Genomic DNA, 18,849 nt, shown 5'->3' on the forward strand with positions numbered 1-18,849 from the left:
CAGTTCCCTAAATGTAGACACTATGGGAGTACCTGACAGCTACTTCTTCAGAAAGGTACATATTTCCAGTAACTTGATATCATCTCACAAGCTGTTAGATACCAGTGTTTATGACACTAAATGCCCCATTAGATTATTTCATGTAGCTGTTCACTATGATACCTTTTTCATTAGGCAATGAAGAAGAAAGGTGAAAAAAGATTTTATTTGCCTTTTGAGAAATTTGCAAAATTAGGTGAGTGACAAAGATGTTCTGTTAATGGGAACTGGACTAATTTTTTAAGGCAGTGTTACTTTTAATATTGCCTTCAAACAACAAAGAACTGACATCTTAGCCACTAGTCTTTCATCTTGTCCTGCAACAAAAATATGTTCTAAAATCCTTTACATTAAATTATCCATCTCTAAGCCATTCTCATGACAGAAACAGACTAAAACAGGACATACCAGCTAACTCAAATTTCTATTGCAATCAGTTCATAATTCATGGCCACTGAGTGAAGATGGGTTTAATGCCTACAAAATCCCCCTTTAACCATCCATATCACACAACCAAGATAGACTAGAAAGAAGGTTGCTACTGTTGTATTAATTTTGTTCTATTTGTTATACTGACAAATTTAAGTGACTTCCTTTTCTTCATATTATTGCTCTGATTTCAGGCAAGAACAGGACCAATTGTTTGCAATAGGTGGTAGAGAACATGGCCAGACCCTAATGTACCTCGATCTCATGTCATTGCCAGGGGCAGGGCCAGGGAAAAGGGACTTTGGCTTCTGAGAGGGGGGTGTGGGCTGTGTTTGGGCCCTGATGAGGTGGTTAGTATTTGCTGCAAGTTTTCCATGCAAATAGTTTCTTTGTCTTACTTCTTTTGTTATTAATCTTGTTGTTGTTCTTTGTTTTCTTATCTGGTTGCTATTTCCAGTAAATTCTTACTTCAACATGAGGTTGGCTGCTCTTAATTTCTAATTATAATAGTCTGACACTATCAGACTGGTTGCATTGAATCAAAACTTTCACAATTACAAATGCAATGATATTGCACTTTATTGAAGCAAAGAAAATATGAATTTGGAAATTACCATTGATAAATACACTTACTGCATTAGTACTAAATAGACACAGAGAAATGCTAAATAGACATATAGACATGCTAAAAAAATCAATTGATAATTCATTAATATTAACTTTGCAATCAATTAAGCTTTGTTTCACCTAGGTGTCATCTGATATAGTCAGGAACTCAAATCTTATTTAAGATGCATCCCTGCTTTGGGGAGAAGAGAGAAGCCAGCATGTCGATTTGTCTGTGAAATGATGTTGCATTCTTATCCTCTGCCATGGAGGATTTCAAATACCAGATATCTGTCATAATGGTAAGGGAGGCAGAGACTTTGCATGTGAATGAGAGATATAGAGAGTTTTGTTTACAAACCCCAATAGGTCTTGTGTAAAGGTGTGACATGTTGGTATCATTCCCTCTTTGATGCCCCTGAGGTTAAAATAACCTCTGCCTGATAACCTGTCACTTTCATCAGCAGTCTAGCACACCCACATTAATTCCTTTCTCATGGTAATCCCCTCAACACATGCCCCATGGCTTTAGACCTCATTTCTACAGAAATGTAAAACAATATATACTACCTAAAGGGTAATTCACTTCAAGTTTATCTTATGGCATACAGTGAAAGGGATCCATGAATACAAGACTGTGAATAGAGAATGCTTATTTTCTTTTGTTGTTTTTTGGGTTTTTCGGTTGTTGTTTGGTTTTTGTTTTGTTTTTTTGTTTGTTTGTTTGTTTTTTGGGTTTTTTTTCAGTAGCTGGCAAATGATGTTAGTTGGGGGCTGGGTCAAAACAAACAGGAGGTAGCAGTGTTCCCATAATGCACAGTTACAGGGGTGTCTATTGCCCACACAACACGTATGACAGAATGTTACAGTGATTTAGAAAGCAACTACTGTATCAAACCAAGTAGAAAACCTAAGACAAAGATATCCTCTAAATATTGTACACAAAAGACCCCTTTGTATTACTTAACTGTGATTGATACATGAAAAATTTCCTTGCAGTTAGTTTGTTTTAATCTCTTGAGCTTTGTTACTCTTGTCTTTACGGTTGTATGCTTCTTAATTGTTTTCACCATTGCTGCTTTTTCTTCACCATTTTCAAATTCTTACTCATTTCTAAAATGTTTATTGCTCTCAACATCTCTGTTCAAAAAAACCAACTTCAGTTCTATCCACAGGATGCAGTTACAAATTTTCTAATGCCTAATACAATGGTAGATGAGGATTGTTTGTTTTCCTTGTGTGGGTTGGAGTCATGGCATTTTACCAAAAGCCATTATAAATTTTTAAGTCACATAGCGATGGAGGCTTTTTACTATTATTTGGAATGCCTGCACTTGTGTCAGCTTTCCTTCAAGAACTCAAGATCAGTATTAATTTTTAATGGTTTTCTTTGGCTATGTTAAATGCCTCTAGAGCAAGCTTAAGTTTTTCTTAACAAAACAATGGATTTCATACCCAAAGCAAAGTTCAGACAATTATTTGTTAAGCAGATAGACATCCTTTCTTGGTTTTGAGATCTAATAATTTTCAGAGTAGACAGCTTTTCCTTTGGCTCTATATTAGGGTCTCTAGACCTCATATAACTGGAATTTTATAGTTAGTGTGTTTACTGCCAATACTCCTGAAGTATGCTTTTTTTTCATTACCTGGTGCTTCTATAGTGTTTGCAGCTATTTTTTTCTACAGTGTGACTGGAAGGCACCTCAAGCAAAACTGGTGCCTCATTTGCATCACTCATTTAGCTTAGCAGATAACTATGATCATACTACATGAATGCAGGCAGTGTGCAAATGGAACCAGAAGGCTGATGCCAGCAAACCAATTCCTTCACTGGGGACAGAAAACATGATGCACAGTCTATATGAGCTGACCAATAATGACTGAATTCTTGCTGAACAATACTTTGTGCTCATCTAGGACTTTCAGTTTAAAATTTCCCTTAGCAACGAGTTTTCCAACTCTTCTTTCAGCACACTTAAAATCTCTAACTACCTGTAACTTTTGAAAATATCCTTCTTTGGGCACCCCTTTTTTAAATGTGTATTAATGTTCTAATAGATTTTGTCAACACGTTTGCGTCTCTCCCACAGCATTTTTTTTAAATTTCCACCAAATCCCAGCATACAGCACAATTGCATATCTGAAATATGCAGTGTATTTTTTCCTTACATTTGCTGGTAGTACTTATTTCACTCTAATTCACTTCTACAGTCCTACCTAGAACTCACAGCAAAAATCACAACAAATCTCTGTGAAATTTAGATAATTCGATAATTTTGCAAGTTTCCCCTATCCTCCCTAGAGGAACTTCCACATCACATGAAATAAGTAAATCCCAGATTTAATCCCCCCAGTTATGCAGTTCAACTACATTGAGGAAAAATACCCTTTATCTTCCTTTCACGTAAAGTAAATAAATTCTTCATGAAAACTCCACTTTATTTCATTTGGTTTTCTGTTCATCCATCTGCATGCAAATGCAAAAAATGTGGTGGAAATGAATATTTTACTGAACAAAAAGAACACTATGTTTTAGCCAACTCTACTATTCATATTTATTTTACATTATTATTTTGTTAACTGTCGGGAAGTGCAAAGCTATGAACAGAAGTGAAACCACAATTACTAATTGCATATGTTTTAGAAGCAGCTTTTCATTATGTGTCATAATTTTATCGCATATTAGAGTTATTTTTTTCTGGGTACTGTAGTCATTTTCATCATTAGAGAGTATAAGAAGCTCATTAATTACCTTGAACTGCCAAGTTACTTTCTTCCTAAATTACATGTCTATTTCCTATTTTATATTTAAGACTTTTCAAGATAAAATTTAAGATTTTTTTTCCTACTTAGAAGATGTACTAAAGCAACACGATCAGCTTTATAATTAAATGTTTTGACATGAATAAGCTTATCTGCTTTCCTGAAGGCAGTGGGAGTAGATCATCGGGTTATACACGACGTCTTTATCATCAAGTACAGGAATATGAATGCAGGAAAAGTTATAAATACTGAAACAGCTTTTTAGCATAATTAACAATTTAAATGCTTTTGTAGAGATTTGAAATAATGATGGACAAGAGAAGTTAGTATTTCATTTTTGCTAATCACAAAACTGAGCTATTGCCCACCAGATGATAATGAACACTGCTCCCATTAGTGTTGATCTCTTTGCGCTGGCAAATAGAAAATAACATCAGGGTAAGACAAGGGCCATCAACAAAAGAATTTCTAGCTTTGAATCAACACTTTTACCTGTTCTAAATTTATATGTAGTGTCTGCCTTTTGACTGAATGACAGTAATCCTGTAAACTGAGTGAACAGTGTTCTCACAGCTTGACTAGGTAGAACTTGAACTCCAGACATTCTTTTATTTTTGCAGTTGAATTGTGTGTTATCAAGTAATATTTCAGAGCTGACTGGTTTGCAGCCTCATGCAATTGGGTCTTTCTGGTTCACACTTCAGCATTTCCCAGTCAGGTCACTATACAAGACAGAAGTGCATTTCTGTTGCTCTGTTTTCTGCTTGTAGAAATGTACTTTTCTAGTCCAGTTTTGTTTTGTACCAGTGATTTTCAGACCATGAAATGTTACTGAAACTCCTTTTAGCATTACTCCTATATGAGGGGTTTTGACTGTTTATGTTGAAGAAGCTTTCAACTATGAGTTTCTGAAATAGTTCTGTTCTCTGCTATTCTTTCTAAAGAAAAGGGTAAGTTTGAGGGAAACTAAATCTTTCTAATTTCCTTCAGAAATAGATTTTGCTTTTATAAAAATTGCTTGCAACTCTTCATGATCTGGATATTCATAAGTTTTAAAGCACTCCCTGTATTTTTTTATTTTATGTTCAAGTGTTATTTTTTGTAGTCATAGCATATTCAATGCTTCCTAATGAGTGTTGAAATGCCATTCTGAAATAACTCAGTGGGCCACAAATTGCATTCTTCATCAAGGAAAGAGCAGTCAGGTAAACAAACAAAGGACTGTTTCCCAGAATAATAAAAATATTAGTTTGTATCTGAGGTTTTTCAACATATTAAGAATGTCTTGATTATAATGTTGAAGCTCTGCAATGATCCTTTGTATGACTTTATTCTTATGTACCTAGGAGGATCAGTCAAATTTTCAAGAAATGGATATGGGATCCTTTTCCACTAATCTAATAACAGTGGTAAATTTCAGCAATAATAGAAAAAGGTATTATTTTACATATTTAATAATATTTTCACATCGCTTTAATATGAGTTCTAGCTATGGATTCTATTTGACTATGGGAAGCATCTTATAATTCCCTAACCATAATAACATCTACCTTAAACAACATAGTTTCAGTGATTTGGTGCAAGAAAATATGTTTAGAGTTATGAAAAAAAAAAAAAAAACTTTTAGAGAAATTCCAACTGCATTAGTCTTACTATTAATTGTAAGTACTAAAGCAGATTTTATATATATGATTGAATAAGTTTGCAGTGATATGGTAGTAAAATCTATTTTAACACAGCAGAGTGATTTGGACTGAAGTGACTAGGACTTGAAGGTGGATTGAAAATTGAAATGAGCCCCTTGGCTTGGGGGCTCATTATCAGCATCACAAAATCCATCTGAATCTCAGACATCAGCAATGTACTGCAAGGGCTGCTGCGGGGCCCAGTATTTTTTAACATCTTTATTAATTACGAGATGATGGTACAGAGTGCACTCAGGAATTTTGCAGATGATGCAGAACTGGAAAGAATGGTACCACCAGATGGCTGTGTTACCATTCAGAGTGACGACAACTGTAGAAATGGGCTGGTAGGAGTCTTACAAAGATCAACAAGGGAAATGCAAAGTCCTATGACTGGGCAATAATAATCCAAGGCACCAAGACAGACTGTGAGGCCCACTGACTGGAAAGAAGCTTGACAGAAAGTGTGCTGGGAGTCCTCCTGGACAGAAAGTGGCCCATGTGCATGAGGGGAAAAGAAAACAAAAGAGTAAGGTCAAGACGACTTGACATCTAGATATCTAAATTATACATTTTGCCTTCCCATGGGCTGTTCTAACAGTGGTCACTCTGATTATAAACTGCAAAACTGATAGTAATATTTATTAAAGAAAAATACATTCAAAGATACTGCTTTTAATAGTGATACAATTCTAAAACACAAATGAAGATCAGAAATTCTTTGTAATTGTGAAAAGTCTGAAAAATACAAAGAACACAATCTAAAAAAGTTTTGAGTTAATCAGATACAAACTAGAAGAATCTAGTTTATTTTTAAGAAAAGAACAGAAAATAAGAATAAGAGAGGTTTTTTAGAGCTCTCCTGTGTGAGAAGGAAAAACTCTTTGCAGGAATTTTCTATTAGACTCATCTTTCTTTAAAAGTACTAAAGAGGAAATATGTAAGCAGGCTGTGAACAACTTCAGTCACTGCACTACATATTTTATCAACTACATTACAAACACATGGATAATCATAATACTGGCTAGCCCAGCATGATAGTTTCTTGTGCTTGATGCCAAGCCAATTTTATCAGTACCGCTCCTCAGAAATTTGGCCTTGTAAAAGAAAATGTATCTTTATCTTTGTAATAGGAATAAGATGTCATATGGCTGAGCAAATGCAATGTGTTCTGTGAGTAACCACTGAAATTAAAAGTCAAGCTATCAAATGCAAACTGTCATACGGCTTAGGGTAATTAAAATTCTTTTTTCCCCTACTTCCAGAAGGGATTTATATTTCTTTTTTTTTGACAAGAAAAAATGTCTCAAGAGATATTTCTTATTTACAAGGAAATGGACCTCCTATGCTACATTGTGGTAAAAATTACATGAGGGGTTTTTTTACATATTTTTTAAGAAAAAAATATGTTGCTTCAGAATGCACCTCTAAAAATATTTCCTTACATTTCCAAGTTAGTATTAATTAATCTTCCTTTTGAGTTATACAGTACTTAATTTTTGTTTGTTGTTTCTTTTTGGGGAGGGGTGATGATTTTGTTTGTTTGGTTGGTTTTTGGGTTTTTTGTTTGTTGTTGTTTTTGTTGTTGTCATCATTGTTGAGGGGTTTTTGTAGCAAATGTTTAGGAATAATTAATGTCTTCAAACTTTGGCCATAAAAAGCATCTATTTGTCTTGGCTATTTCAGGCTAGCTCTTGACATACCATGTGCAGTGGTAGGGGTAAAAAAGCATCTCCAGAAGGATGCAATTACAAAAAGGCATACAAGAAGAATATCATCCAGAGTATTTAAGATTGGAGCAAAAATAAAAGCATAACAATAACTATAATGATTATAATATTGTTACTGATCTAATCAATAAATTACCTAAGATTTAGTAGTCAAAACCATTATCAGTGAAAATACAAAATCTTATGTAATTTAACCATCTTCTTTAATACTAAGTTATCTATCTATCTGTCTATATACACACATGTCATAAAATTGACTAGCACTACTCATTAAGGATCAAAGAACTCTGCTAGAAACTATCCCAGAATCACAGAATGGCTGAGGCTGGCAGGAGCTCAGGAGATCATTATGTCACCTGGAGTGGGCTGGTCAGAGTAGTGTATGGTGAGGTTTTGAATACCTCCAAGGATGGAGAGAGATTCCACAACCGGTCTGGGCAACGTGCTTCATTGTCTGACCTCCTTCACAGTAAGAAAAAGTTTTTCTTATGTTTAACTAGAGTTTCTTGTGTTGCAAACTGTATTTCTCTGGGCTCTACAGAGCATATTCTGACTTTATCTTTCTGAATCCCTCTCATCGGGTATTTATCCACAACGATAAAATACACCTGAGCTTTCTCTTTCTGAGGCTAGAATGTCCCAGCTGTCTCAGCATCTCCTTGCATGTCAATCCCTTAATCATTTTACTGTCTCTAATTCTAGTGCAAAAAGACAGACACAGTAAAAGGAAGTTTCTGCTCAAAGCTTCCAGCAGGAATATCTACCATGAAGATACATTAATATGTGTTCAACTAAGGTGAGAACAGAGCTAGGTGTTGTGGGTCTTGCCTGTTCAGCTACCTATCAACCTGCAATGTCATAGTTCAGGCCATATGCACATGTACAAAGTCTCTGCTAAGCAGAAAAAAAGGAAAAATGTGTTTAAGCTTAATTAGGTATAGAGATCTAGAAGTAAGTTACTTCCTGCTCTGAAATAATGACAGATATCACGTGAGGAAGTTTAAGATTATATTCCATTTCTAATTTCATTTTATTACATGAATTAATTCTTTACCTGCTTGTTTCCTGAATGTGTTTAAAGTTACCAGTTCCCAGTGGATGAATTCTGTTAGAGGTTCTTTAGCAGATTTAAGTAAAGAGTAAAACAATTAAAATGGGATTAACAATTAAAATTATTCCCCAAAATAGATTTTTATGGATTGTACTGTTTTGGGGATTGTTAAATGTGCTTTCATTGTGTCTCATTCAGAACTGTAATGAGAACATATGTTTTACTAACATGATATAAAGTATATGAATTTAGTTTACTATTTCTTGTAGTAATTGGAAATAGCTAAGGTAAGTCTCAAGACTTACCTGATAGAACAGCAAGTGTTTTTCCAATCAATTTTAGAAGAAATCCAAATATATATTACAGACAAAATGTAAAGAGAAGAACAATAGAAACAAATATTTTTATAGAAAAAGATATATTTTTTTCTAAAATAGTGAAATAAAATTAAGGATTTCACTTGCAAGTCTTTATAAACTCTGGTTAATCTAATACATCATTGGAATGTTTCAGTCTTCCAAGGCTTCAGTTCCTCTCCTTCAGATCAGAAGGAGGTCTTCCATCTTAGATTATCAGAGATATATCATTTATTGTTTTATTTAATTTGTTCTCTCTTTTGCTACAACACATGTATCTCTTGAACCTTAGGAAAAGCAAAGGGATATATATGGTTTATATTGACTGAATTGGGTAGGAAGTCCAGCACTCACTTCATTTATCTCTGAACTAAACACTTAGATTAAACTAGTTGTCTAAATCCAATATATCCATGACAGATTTTTTTCTTTTATGTGGCAGGTGACATGCTTTGTGACAAGCAGTGAGAAGATTTGTCGATTCCCTCCTTGAAACTTGGATCAACATTTAGTTCACTAAGAGACCTAGCCACTATATCTATGTTAGCAACCCTTTTTAGAGAGAATAAACTTTTACACCATTTTAAACACTGCGCTATGTTCCATTCATTCTTTACTTTCTCATCAGCTGTTTTAACTCATGCCAATTTTCTTTGATGTAGGAGATACACAAGTTTTTAAAGTAATCTTTTTTAGTTATCACTTTTTTGGTTTCAATAATTAGGCTTCCATTTAAAATAATTTATTGCATTTTTTCACAATGATTTTTTTCAGACAAGAATGATTAAATATTTTAGTTTGAAAGGGACTTCTGGAGGTCCAGAAGCCTGCTTTATAGCTTTATATACAAAGATATAGAGATTATTTTTAGTACAGTGGAGAATCTTCTCTCTGAAATCAAATCACACAAGAACCAGAAAAATTCAAGTGGTATTTTACTCTAGATTTTCAAATGGTAGAAAAAAGGGAATCATAAAGAATGTTGTGTTTTTGATTTGCTGATCTTGCCTCTCAAGAAAGGTATTACTTATCAGAGAGATAGCCATAAGAATCTTGGGTTCCAGTTCTCCAGTGTTTCCAAATGTGTGGTGAGTATATTGCATTGACCAGTATCATGATCTATATCTTCAGTATCTCAAAATGTTAATTTAATAATTTATTCTTAAACAAACTTAATAATTTCTAAATCATAGCAGGAAAGTGTATTTATTTCAATGAACAGACTTTTTGCTTTTCAGTTTATAAAGCCTATAAATATTTAAAAAACCAAACACAAACTTTGCATGTTTTAGAAAAAGATTTTTTCTGCATATCTCAAACACACTTTTTGTTACTGGGAGTTTGACTAAGGAATTTAAACCTTAGATTTTTTTTTTTCCCCTCAAAAGTTAGTTGAAAACAGTCAGAATCAAACCAAACCATGTGGTATTATATTCAGCCTAAGGCTCTGCTTTTTGGCAGATGCCCACAGCCATCAATGCAGCAACTGGCTAAAGGTGATTTAATGGCATGTATTTCAATAAGAATTCCAAAAGAGATCCCAGTGTGTGAAGCAATAAATGTCTTCTATAGCTCTAATAAACATGACATCTTGCTGAACACCACATAAACTGCCTCAGATCTCGGCCATTGGAATTATCAGATGAAGCTCTAAAAAAAAAAATAATTTCTTGGCTCAGGAAATGTTTGTTTTAAGAGACCCCCACTAACAAAGGCAATAAAACCTAGTCATTTGAGACTGAGAAAAGTTTTCACCACCTGTAAATCAAAGCCTTCTCTCTGACAAGACTTTTGGCTACTGTCCAAAATTATTTTTAGCTGCTTGAAAGTCTGAAAGTCAAGGTCTGTATTCTTACTTGAAAAATGGAAGATTTGCCTGACCTTTAAATTATGCAGTTCAGATAAATGATATAGTTCAAACTAAAAAGATTAGACAATGTTAATGAGGATTTCACTTCTTAGTATTTGCACCTATAAAACAATTTTCTCCCTCTTCAATACTTGAATCCTGAATTATTGCTTAAAATTGATGAATATGTTCACCACTCCCATTATCTATTTGATTCTTCCCCAGACTAAAAATTGATTTTATCCTAATGTATGTACACCATTGCAGGATCATTTATATGCCCCAGGCAGAAGGATGAAATAATTTTAGCCAATTCAGATTATTATCCAACTATCAATTCATATAATTGGGAATGCTATACATTTCATGTGTGATCAAGTGGGCCAAGAATACAGTCAGCTGTTCCATTCATTACACTGAAATGATCAAACGGATAGTTCAAAAGCAAAAAAAAACAACAAACAAACAAAAAACCCCAAAAAACAAACAAACAAACAAAAAAACCCTAAATCCAACAAAATGCCAACTCAAACAAACAAACATTCTTTGCCAAACAATTTTAACTATTACTCCAAGAAACACGATTTCACAGACTAATATTTTTGAAAAATAGATATATGGAGGCAAATGGCAGATTAGGTAGAGAGATGCATTTTTCCTTTTTTCTTCCATCTTCTGTTCCTGCAATGTACACCAAATACCTAACATTGTGGATGAAAAATACAGGACAGTGGATGGATCCACTAGCACAGTTTGCCAAAGATGAGACCATGGCAAAGTGATTAAGAGGTCAGCAACATCTTTTAGAAGGAAAAAACCTTCTCCCTAAGTGTGCAAGAAGATAGATGAAGGTACATATGTATATTAATATCACATACCTTTCAAGCCAGTTCTGTGCTTATAGCTTTTGTGAAGAGAGTGTAGAGATCTTCTTGACGTGGGTACTGTCAGGAAATACATATTATATTAATTAAGTCTGTTTATTTAATCATGATTAAGAGTGTTATCACTGCATGAAAAAGCAGAATGTAGCAAAATTGTAATCCTCCAGAGATGTTCAGCATTCAAAGAGATAACACAATACAGAGAGAGGCTGAAGAAGTGGACGCCTAAAGATTGCCATTACATCCAGGGGAATAATAAATTCCCCTGAATGTAAGTAATAAATAATAATATTTCCCCATACCAGGGAAAATAAACAGAAAATTAGTTTGTTGTCTATTTATTTAGATTTACTGGGATTTACTAGGTTTCAGGACTTTTAGTTTTCTCAAACATAGTACAAGAGAAATTACTCTGATTTAAGAATCTACTTTTGTAATTAAGCATCTTAATTGTTTTAGCTGTTTTTCTCTTAACAGGATTTAAACCTCATAGACACCCTTCACCTTCTCCACTATGAAAGAGCTTATTTTTGCTTTTGTGGTCTTTTTCTGATATAGCATTGGGGCTATTTTGAATAGATGTGATATATTTATTATAGTCGGCAATAGATGTTAATATAGTTAGTAGCAGCAAGGGCAAATATGACTTCATGATTGACATATTAGATAGCAATTATAGTAACTCTAAGAACTCTTGGGAGCAATGACATGAATTTATAATTTACTACTCATTTACTCATTTACTGTTCCTTTTCTTATATCCCATTACATCCACAGTCCTCCCTGCCACAATTTCCAGCTCACTTTTTTATTTCTAAACATCTCATTAATTTTTAGAAGTTACAGCCCCATGTAGAAGCTGTGGTTTTGTCTGATACCTTCTGTGGAAGCTGCTTATCAGAAAGCTATACATTTCCTATATTAAATACTATGAATTTTGGTCTAAATGTCATTCTACTTACATGGTCTCTCTAAAACTTCCAATTCCACTTCCTAATTTTAATATTTCACACTTCCAGTCAGCTACTCTAAGCCACTTGTGAATTCAAGCTTGTTGTTATGTAAATCTAAGTAATCCTAATTTTGTGCTCCTAGCTTTTAGAGTGTTATATATTCCCCTACAGGGGAGTAGAAATTCCAGATGAGAGAGAGAGAGACCAATTCAGGCACCTTTTTATATTAGTGGATAACCCACAGGATAAGCCCACCTAATCCTTCTACCTATGCTGTATGTTCCTGACTTCTTTCCTATTATCAATATTTATACTCCTTGAGTATCTCTTTCCTTAATACTTCCAATTCTATCAGTCAGTACCTTTTTATTCCTTTTCAATAATTTTGAGAACCTGTTGAGTATCCTAAAATGCTTAGTAGTATGCAAGTTAGTTGCATCTAGGGTTTAATCTGTGCAGTTTTGTTGCAAGACCAATGTGAATTCTGCTTCTCATTCTTTGAAGTCCTTGCTGTTGTTTTTTTCTGTGTTATTTTTCTTTAATCTAGCAAAAATAAAGCCAACCCTCAATTTTTCCTCTAGTTCAAATATTCAAACTTTAGGACAGCATACTACAAATCTAGTTTTAAGATTAAATTTTAGCTTAATTCTGGCTGTGATTTTCCATTTGCTTTGGGTCTCCTTTGTACCTTCTTTAGATGCCAAGTAATGTGACGACTTTCACAGAATTTCACTAAATAACTTTTTGAGGCAGTCATTTTCATTAGCAGGAAGCAGAACCAAGGTAGACTTTTCAATATTCCTTTGTAAGAAATAGTCATAGTAGATCCTTTTCAGAAGAGATCACCAGATACTAACAGATTTTCATACCCTCTTTTGTTCCCTGTTAAGCTAAAGATTTCAAGGAAACTATATTCTTAAAGTATAAATGACAAGGAAGTCTTAATAATTAAAAAAAATATATTTAATATTAACAAATTATGCAGAAAAATATTCCATAGGGAACAAATACCTTACTCATTCAAGCTCTAGAAAGGTTTAAGGAAATTATTATGTCTCACTTTGTTCAACTCTTCTTTTACATCACCTTATCTCACTGGATACTAACTGATATTTCCCAGTTTTACCCCAAAGCATGAAAAGTTAGTTTTAACCCAGCCAATTCAAAACTAAAACATTATTATGCCTAAGAAAAATTAGTGTGAAGAAGGCATTTGAATACAGCTCTGCATGAGTTGCCATTAAACTTAAGAGTTATTCTTTCATACCCACAAAGGTGCCAAATGGATGGGTATAGGGAGAAAATTACCTTTTCCCTTGTACTCAAAATAGATTGTGGCAAGATGAATGAGGAGGAGAAAAAGTCTACAAAATTCACTATCCATAACAAGATTTAATTTTTTATCAGAATTTAGTGCATAAAATTTATTTGAAATTATTTTTATGAAAAAAGAAACAATAATTTAGTGTTTATACGATGTTTCAGAGAAAAAAATCACAACTACTGAATAGAAGTTTAATTGGGGAATAAAAATATTCTGTGGATTAGTTTAGTTATTTATACTAAGAAGTACTGTCATTATTTTTTTTACTTGTCTTATTAATGAAGAAATATCTTTAGAATAGACATTCTAAAATATCAAACATTTTCAGAGGTCGGGAAATGTACATAATTTTGAGTTGATCAGATCAATTAGGGCTGAAGATGTGTCTATGAGGGATGAATCTCATTGCTTCTACTTTGAACTTCTGGTGCAGGTGAATGAAAATCCATCCTTTAGAAGAAATAAGTGGCTAATACCTTGTTATAGGTAAAAATTGATCCAGCCAAATTAAAAAATTAAAAATGGTTTTTATTTAGCAATCAAATTCTGTCTGAGCCAGCCACAAAGAAAAGGACAGTGCTGAGCCCAGGATCAGAGCTGGCTGAGACACAGGTCTGACCACTACAGCATAGAGTCCCCTAAGTTTCACGCCAGCTGTCTTCCTCAAGCGGTTTTTATACATGTTATATGTGTGTATGATAATTTCTGGAAATAGAATTGTCATATATTTTATAGTTATGTACTGCTAAGATATATTCTTACAAGAAGTTTTTAAAACACACAAGCCAGTGACAGGGATTGCAGCAAATGTCAAAACCACCTGGACGAGAGGGAGGACTTCATTTACAAGCAAATGAAAATGGCCAGCCCAGAGATGGATCATCCATCATGGTCCAGGAAGCCTGGACGATAAATACGCAATAAATACCTGAAATTGAGATAGCCAGAGCCATCAGGGAAATACATCTCAATACCAAATTCCAGGAGCTCCATCACAGGTGTCCATCACTCTCTGGACATGTGTTGTTCAACTTGCCACAGTGAAAAGAACTCCACATGAATACATCTAGTCCAAAAAGGAAGAAAAGAGACTCTGTCTCGGGCAAGAAAAATCGTATAAAAATCGGTCAGACAAGACAGTCAGTGTGAAGCATAGAGGACCCTCTGCTGCAGCGGTCAAACCTGTGTCTCACCCAGTGCCAATCCCAGGCTTAGCACTGACTTTTTTTGATGGTGGCTTTTTTTTTTGTTGCTATTCTCTAAATTTATATTTGCTACATTTAATAAATTTTCTTAATAAATTGGAGCTTTCATTTATAACAATACAGTTTATTTTGCTCAAGGCATGGTTTTCAGCAATTGGCCTTTCCTTTCCATTCAAAGTCTCACATATTCATAGAGTCTCTTTTCTCTGCGCTGAGTTGAACAAAACGATGTCCAGGGAGCGATGTACATCCCTGATTGACTTACGGGTACTCGGCATTGAGATGTATCTTTTTGGTGGTTCCAGAGATCTCAATCTTGGGTAGTTGTCGAGACAATCATCGCTTGGAAGTTGCTAGGAGCACCTTGGGAAAGACCCATCTCCAGATGAGCTACGTGTATTAGCTTGTAAATGAAGTCCTCCTCTTTCTTATCAGCAGTAGTTTTAACATACGTGAGACAATCCCCTGGCTCAGACTCGCATGCTTTCTGACAATATTTCTTAGTAATATAAAACATTATATATATATCACCCTATAGGTGCAAATTATTCATATTACACATAACAACCTGATGATGTCTTCTCCAATAAATTTATGTACATATAAATGGGCTAGATGAAGAGCAAAAGTTTCTACACAAAAGCAAGGAATCTTAAATCCAGTTGCCAGCTTCCTTATGTAAAGTTCTTTCCCCAAGCGAGGGAAAGAGATAATGCTGAGCAATATTTCAATCTCTTCTTCATCTCTAAAGAAAAGAATGCCTTAGATACAAGAAAGGGCTTAATATCTGTATCAATTCACAAATAGACCCAGGTTTTTCTTTCACTAACTCTGGTAACAGGTGATAAACTAATGTGGGAAGTGGTGAATCTCCCTGATGTAGCTCCTGGAACATGGCATTCAGATGTATCATCCTGGAGGGCTCTAGGGATTCCAATCTTGAGTCGTTGCTGGGATGATCATCGCCCAAGTGTTCCGGTATCACCACAAGAAATGACCCATCTCCGGATGAGCTACATGTGTTAACTTGTAAATGAGGTTTTATCAGGGACCGGTTTCCAAATATGTGGGGCAACTCCCAATGCCGAATTGTGCACTTTTCTTAATAATATCAAATATTACATACATTATATTCTACTGGTGCGAATTATCTTTGTTACATATAACAACGTACATGACGTAAAAAAGAAGGCTTGTAGTAATGTAACAAATTAAATAAAAGAGAAAAAAACCCCTAAAATTAAAAGTAATATGTTAGCATTTTTTTAGTGTGCTTTTCTGTCTTCTACCCTAACAACCAAATTTTCTGAAGTCGTGAAAATTGGTGTTATGAAGGCACCAGTCAGCTTTTATATCTGGGGTCATATGGTAAGGAATATCCCTTTGGATTAGTTTAGGCCAGCTGGCCTAGTTGTGTTTCCTCCCAGTATCTTCCCCACTCTTGGCCCCTTGATGTGGGGATAATGTTGGAGAGAGAGTGCTGTTGCTGTGCCAGCACTGCTCAGCAGTAGCCAAAGCACTGGTGTGCAATCCAACACCTTTCCTGCTACCAATGCTGAGCACAGCACTGGAAGAGATGCTGTGGGAAAATGAACTCTGTCTCAGCCAGACCCAATACACTATTCCAAATCCAAATCACAGCACTGTACCTGCTACTAGGAAGAAAATTATTCTATCCCAGCCAAAAACAGGACAAAGGACTTTGTGAAGCAGAGGAGGCAGATCTCACAAAAACAATGGAGACAATTACAAGAAAACAACCTTGCAGGTCAAACTAAGGAGCTACTAAGAAATTGCAGGCACCACTTCAAAGAGGGCCAGGCTGCTCTTTGGAGATTATAAGGATGCAAATGTGAGGATCCTGGGTATCTGGGGAGTTCAGAGGTATGTCAGTTGAACTACTGGCACATAGATCAATGTGCTCAGAAAGGGAACCTGAGAGGAAGGTTAAAGGAGAAGAGAAGAGAGTACAAAAATGTTTTAATGATATCTCTGCATAAGGCTGCTGTCTATTCCATGAGTGACAGTGCTGCAAGGACTCAGTGCCAGCTACTGAGCTGAGGACAGGGTTGAGTAAGGTAAATGGAAAGGCTCCCTGCCTGTGGCTGGAGCAGGACCGTGGAACACAACCCCAGTGTATCGGGTGCTGACTGCTGGATGCAAGTGTCTGTACCTTCCTGAGAGACTGAAATGGCAGATGGCTTAAACATTGCTAAAATCATTGGAGGACCTTTGCCCACTAAGGCAAACTGCAAAGAAGCGCTTGCTCATCTATGACCATTGAAGCCCACTCCTCCCCAAATATGCCTGCTAACAGGATTTGGACAGTGATAGGAACTTGAGATAAGGTAAAGGGGGCACTATATTGTCCAAACATCTCAGGCCTAGGGAGAAGCATGTATCCACAAGTGATACTGGAAGGGAGAGTGGAATGCTGATGGCTCAAACAATCAGGGAAAAATTGTCAAGGTTCTAAGTAACCTCCCAGGTGAAGATGGAGACCACACTGACACCTCAGGCTAACAGCTGGTGTTGCACAAAACAAAGAAAGAGCCAAACCCTGTGAGGTAGGTTGAGGTATTGTCTCTTTGTCTTCAATTAAGTGAATTCAACTGTGATAACTTCCCTGGGAAGTACTGGGACATTCAAAGGTAGCCTGAAGGTATCCATCTGTGCTGATAGCCATGAGGGGCTTTAATGGGTTCAATTGCACTGACTTAATAGGCAGCTGGAACCACTTGGACTCTTGACTTACAGTATTACATCATGCAGCGTAAAACTCCTTGCCACAGGGGAGATTGGTCATTCCCACCTAAGTGAATACAACTCATGAAATCTTTGCATTTCATGGACTTTCTTTGACAGATCAAGATCATAATTTTAACAGGAATATGACCTTCACTTCAACCAAGGGACATCAAAATTGCAACAATCAAGTATAATTTCTGGATCCAATGGATAGGCACTCTTTATCATTCTACTTTCATTCTTTCTTTCATTTTCTTAACTGTTATTTTTTGCACTTTTGTATTGCTGTAGATAATAACAACCAAAATGGCTATATACCTGCTTTCTATTGCAACCAAATTTTTTCAAAAACAAACCCTACATATATATATTTACAAACACCAATTATTCAGTGTCATTTACTATAATCTCCCTCACAGGATCTCTTAATAAGAACCTGGTTTACCCTTGCCTTCTGGGGCAGGTTGTAACACATGCCCAGCTGGGTGTGTGTTGTGTCTGTGTGTGGATTCACTGGCAAACTGTCAACAAGCCCATGTGAGAAGTAAGAAGTTCTGGGTTTGGACAGGAATACCAGGTGGGTGAAGGTTTCATCTTGGGAGGACTCACAAGAGTGGTGTGCCTGTAGAACTAGTGCTGTGTGTATCCATTGAACACACAACTGGAGCAGCTGGCTATTAGGGACCTGTGGGGTAGGTAAAAGTGGCTGGGTAGGGGTGCCAGGTTGGCAAAGGGGCCATGGTGGTGCTTGGAAATTCATTAATATATCTATGTATGTGTGTTTGTGTGTGTTTGTGACCCTGGTGAGCGTGGTGTGTGTGCTGCACCAGTGATTTTTGCCTCTGCCAGCTCAAGAGGATTAGGGTATGTGGTTGTGTGTGCTTGTGTCTGGGGTGAGTCTTAAGTGTGGGGGTTTCTGAGGGCAGAGCCTTGTCTGACGCTGATTATATGACCACCTGTGTCTGTGCCCTGTGTGGATCTGCTTGTGGCTGTGCATATTTCTTGGAAACACGACTTTGCTACTGGTTGACCCTGTTAATGGGAAAATGGCAGAAATGTCTTTCAGACCAAGCAGAGGTCGCATGGAAGAGACCCACAAAGAGCATCAAGTCCAACACTTAAATGAATGGTCTGTACGGGGATTGAACCTGCAATCTGGGGTGGTTTTAGCACCATACTCTAACTAACAGAGGAATCAAATCTCAGTAATCAAATATGTACTAACAT

This window comes from Lonchura striata, chromosome 2 (assembly GCF_046129695.1).
Source record: "Lonchura striata isolate bLonStr1 chromosome 2, bLonStr1.mat, whole genome shotgun sequence".
Classification (NCBI taxonomy): Eukaryota; Metazoa; Chordata; class Aves; order Passeriformes; family Estrildidae; genus Lonchura; species Lonchura striata.